The sequence below is a fragment of the Mustelus asterias genome, unplaced genomic scaffold (assembly GCF_964213995.1).
Source record: "Mustelus asterias unplaced genomic scaffold, sMusAst1.hap1.1 HAP1_SCAFFOLD_1586, whole genome shotgun sequence".
Lineage (NCBI taxonomy): Eukaryota > Metazoa > Chordata > Chondrichthyes > Carcharhiniformes > Triakidae > Mustelus > Mustelus asterias.
In genome coordinates this window covers 38119-43345 of record NW_027591531.1, presented here as the reverse complement: position 1 = coordinate 43345, position 5227 = coordinate 38119, and positions in this window count along the sequence as shown.

Genomic DNA, 5227 nt, shown 5'->3' with positions numbered 1-5227 from the left:
CTTGACGGCGAGAAACAGGAATGGGTTATTCCTGAGGAACTTAACATTTTATCCTTAAGCGTTTATCCACATGGACAGAAGTGTTTCCCCTGGCGGAGAATTCTAGAACCAGCAGATACAGGGAATACAGATTCAGGATAAGTGGCAGTAGGTGTAGAGGGGACATGAGGAAGAGCTTTTCTACGCAGAGGGTGTTGGGTGTCTGGAATTCGCTGCCTGAGTTGATGAAGGAGGCAGAGACCCAAAACTCCATTAAAAAGTAACTGGATCTGCACCGTGAGTGCTGTAAGCCACAGGGCTAAAGGCCGGGTGCAAGAAGGTGCGATTAGAAAGAGCACCGGGCTAGCATGGACAAGATGGGCCAAATGGCCACCTTCTGTGCTGTAATTTTTCTGTGGGTTCTTTGGTTTTCCAGCAAGTAATATACAGTTCCATGTTTCCATCCTTTGTGTGAGGAAGTGCTTCCAGACATCACGCCCCCCCCTCCACCGCCAGCCCCCCATGGCCTGGCTCTCATTTTAAGGTTCTGCTCTCCCCCCAGATCCCCACTTCCAGAGAAAATGGAATGTGTGCTCAGACCTGGTTAAATCAGATGCAGTGAGGAGCCCACCCACTCATGTCCCTGTTGTGTGATTGTCTGCATAATAACAGTAACTATTCTGCCATTGAGCATCCGGAGAATGGGAAAGGTGCTATACAAATGCACGTTCGTTATTTCCATCTTCCACAGGTCTATTATCAGTCGAAAAAAAACAGGTTTCAGCAGCATTTACTGGCAGGAGTCATTTAATTGTCTGAAAGTTTCTGAAATCCAACTTACCCTCATAGCGCCAGGGACCCCGGTTCGATTCCCGGCTTGGAGTCACTGTCTGTGCAGAGTCTGCACGTTCTCCCCGTGGGTTTCCTCCGGGTGCTCCAGTTTCCTCCCACAGTCTGAAAGACGTGCTGGTTCAGGTGCACTGGCCGTGCTAAATTCTCCCTCAGTGTGACCCGAACAGGCGCCGGAGTGTGGCGACTAGGGGATTTTCACAGTAACTTCATTGCAGTGTTAATGTAAGCCTACTTGCCACACTAATAAATAAAATAAAGAAAGAACATTAATAGGACTTACAACCCAACACCAGGCCATTCGGCCCAACTGCCAGACTGGGACTGGACTCGTTTCCATGGAGTTTAGAAGAGTGAGGGGTGACTTGATTGAAGTAGCTAAGATCCTAAACGGTGTCGACAAGGTGGACGTGGGAAGGATGTTTCCCCTTGTGGGTGAGTCCAGAATTAGGGGGCAATGTTTTAAAATGAGGGGTCACCCTTTTGGAACGATGAGGCGATTGTTTATCTCGGAGGGTTGTGCAACATTGAAACTGCCTCAGAAGACCATGGAGGCAGAATCATTGGATGTTATTAAAGGTGGAGGTAGAGAGATTCTTGTTGGGCTAGGGAGCCACAGGTTATCAAGAGAATGTGGAACTTGAAACACAAACCAATTGGCCCTGATGCAGAATCGTAGAATCCCTATATTGCAGAAGGAGACCATTCAGCCCATCATGCCTACACTGACAACAGTCCCACCCAGGCCCTGTCCCCGTAATCCCACGTATTTACACTGCTGATCCTTTTGATACTAAGGGTCAATTTAGCATGGCCAATCCCTCTAACCCGCACATCTTTGGACTGTGGGAGGAAACCGGAGCATCCGGAGGAAACCCATGCAGACACGGGGAGAATGTGCAAACTCCACACAGACAGTGACCCGAGGCCGGAATCGAACCCCGGTCCCTGGCGCTGTGAGGCAGCAGTGCTGACCACTGTGCCGCCGTGATATTATTAAATGGAGGAGCAGGCTCGAGGGGCCGAATGGCTCACTTCTGCTTCCATTTCTTATGCACTTGTTCTGTGCCGGTGTTTCTGCTCCACAAGAGCCTCCTCCCACCCCTCTACACCCCCCCTCCCACCCCGCCACACCCCCCCTCCCACCCCGCCACACCCCCTCCGTCCCCCGCCACACCCCCTCCGGCCCCCTCCCACCCACCCACCCTGCTACACCCCACCCTGCCAGCACATCCTCCCGTTCCTTCCTCCCTCCTGTGTTTATCCAGCTACCCTCTTAAATTCAGCGATACAGTTCATCTCGACCACTTCCTGTGGTCGTGACTCCGACATTCACACAATGCTCTGGGCTCCAGAATGTTGCCTGCCCGCAGATTTCTCTGTGTGTTCTACGATCGAACCTCTTCATAATTTTAAAGATCTCTATTATGTCATTCCCCAGACTTCAATTTTCTAGAGAAAAGAGCCTCGGTTGGACAGTTATTAACTCTGAATCATCCTTACAAATCCCCTCTATATCTCATGGTGGCAAGCACTGCTGCCTCACAGCGCCAGAGACCCCGTTTCAATTCCGGCCTTGGGTCAGTGTCTGGGCAAAGTCTGCACATTCTCCCCGTGTCTACGTGGGTTTCCTCCAGGTGCTCCGGTTTCCTCCCGCATTCCAGAGATGTGCAGGTTAGGTAGACTATGCTATGCTAAATTGTCCCTTAGTGTCCAAAGTTGTGTGGGTTAAGTGGATTGGTTATGCTAAATTGTCCCTTAGTGTCAGGGGGATTAGCAGGGTAAATATGAGGGGGACAGAAAAGATTTACCAGGATGTTGCCTGGTATGGAGGACATCAGCTATGAGGAGAGGTTGGAGAAACTTGGTTTGTTCTCACTGGAACGACGGAGGTTGAGGGGAGACCTGATAGAAGTCGACAAGATTATGAGAGGCATAGACAGAGTGGATAGTCAGAAGCTTTTTCCCAGGATGGAAGAGTCAATTACTAGGGGGCACAGCTTTAAGGTGCAAGGAACAAGGTTTAAAGGAGATGTATAAGGCAAGTTTTTTTATACAGGGTGGTGGGTGCCTGGAACTCGCTGCCGGGGTAGGTAGTGGAAGCAGATACAATAGTGACTTTTAAGGGGCGTCTGGACAAATACATTAATAGGATGGGAATAGAGGGATATGGTCCCCGGAAGGGTAGGGAGTTTTACTTAAGTCAGGTAGCATGGTCAGTGCGGACTTCGAGGGCCGATTCCTGTGCTGTAATTTTCTTTGTACTTGAATAGAGTCTGTGTGGGATTGTGGTCGGTGCAGACTCAATGGGCCGAATGGCCTTCCTCTGCTCTGTAAAGATTTTATGATCTTCTCCAGTGCCTCTATATCCTTTCTGTAATATGGATACCAGTCCCATGCACTCTGTCCCGAATGTGGTCTAACCAAGGTCAACTAAAAGGCAACTTAAGTCAGCACAAAGTGCAGAGTGAAACCGGAACTATCCCAGTAGAGGAACCCAATCAGTGTAAAGAACCCAAAATGGCTAAGGTGTCATTTAGTTGAACTTGACCCACTAATATCCCAACTCAGTCAGCGCTGGGACATTTTCTGTATCGTCCAGGGACTACCTTGGCACGAAGGCCCAGCCTTCCCTTAAATGAGGGCACGTTCCGGTTTAGCGTTCCCTCAGTTACAGACGTGTTATTTTCTCTGTGCAGTGTCCTTATCTCCTCTGCTTTCACAGTTCCTGTTCAATGTGTAGCCTCTGTAACACACTGCTGCCTAATAAAGTTTGCTTTGTACTAATGAGAATGTGTGTGCGCGAATACCCAACAGATCCGGACTTTTTACAATTCTTTAACAGAACGGGAGTGTCACTGGTATAGCCAGTAGTAAGGGTAGCACAGTGGTTAGCACTACTGCCTCTCAGCACCAGGGACCCGGGTTCGATTCCCAACTTGGGTCAGTGTCGGTGTGGAGTCTGCACATTTTCCCTGTGTCTACGTGGGTTTCCTTTGGGTACTCCGGTTCCCTCCCAGTCCGAAAGACATGCTGGTTAGGTGCATTGGCTGTGCTAAATTCTCCCTCAGTGTACCCGAACAGGCGCTGGAGTGTGGCTACCCAGAGGATTTTCACAGTAACTTCGTTGTGTTAACGTAAGCCTACTTGTGACACTAATAAACAAACTTTTTTTAAAAGCCTATCAGTCCTCAGCTTCATCCCTTTCTATCCCCATCTCCTTCAGGGCAGCACAGTGGTTAGTACTGCTGCCTCTCAGCGCCAGAGACCTGGGTTCGATTCCAGCCTTGGGTCACTGTCTGTGTGGAGTTTGCACGCTTTCCCCGTGTCTGCATGGGTTTCCTCCGGGTGCCTCCCACTGTCCAAAGATGCATGTGTTAAGTGGATTGGCTATGCCAAATTGCCTTTGTATCAGGGGCCAGAACAAGGTAAATATGTGGGCTTATGGGGATAGGGCCTAGGGCCTTGCTGTTTGGCACAGCGAAAGTAATGGACAAAAAAAAAAGTGTTTTTTTTAAATGTCAAGTTATGTCCATAGAATAGAAGAGAATCCTACAGTGCAGAAGGAGACCATTCAGCCCTCCAAGGCTGCATCGACAATAATCCCATCCAGGCCCTATCCCCATAACCCCACCTGGTTACCCTAGCTAATTCCCCTGACACTAAGGGGCAATTTTAGCATGGGCAATCAACCTAACCCACACATCTTTGGACTGTTGGCGGAAACTCACGCAGACACGAGGAGAACGTGTAGACTCTGCACAGACAGTGACCCCAGGCCAGAATCGAACCCAGGTCCCTGCACTGTGAGGTAGCAGCGCTAATCACTGCCCTGGGCGATGAGTGGAAAAAGGATAGTTGAAGGGCTAAAGATTGCCAGGGCTATCAGTAGAAAAAAAGTAGAGGGGAGTGTGATAGCTCTTATAAAGAGCTGGTACAGGTGTGACCCAAGAGCCAGTGCAGTTTCACACTCTACCCCTAGCAAGCATGAAATGTGCATGGTGTTATTGCTCAGATAGCCTGTTATACAACGATGCCCTTTACACCAGCAAGAAGTGGTTGTTGGCAATGTGCAAGGGTGGACTGGCAGATTCTCATGTACCTTATCCAGCCAGTGAACCCTACAACATTTAACTTTTACAGGTACAGCAGATCATTGAGAACTTGCATTCACTTTAATAGAAGCAGGCCCATAATCGCATGCAATGCCCCATTTCCACAATACTACACATATACATAGCGATCGGAACATTGTAAATAACCCTCTAGTCACCCACAGCGGAGGCTTGGTCGAAGAGTGTTGCATTGTGTGAGAGCTGCTGCTATTCTGGGAGCTGTTTCACAGACATTAGCTAGTGTTTTTTTTTAAAAACTCACCTTTCTCACTCAAATGTGGTCA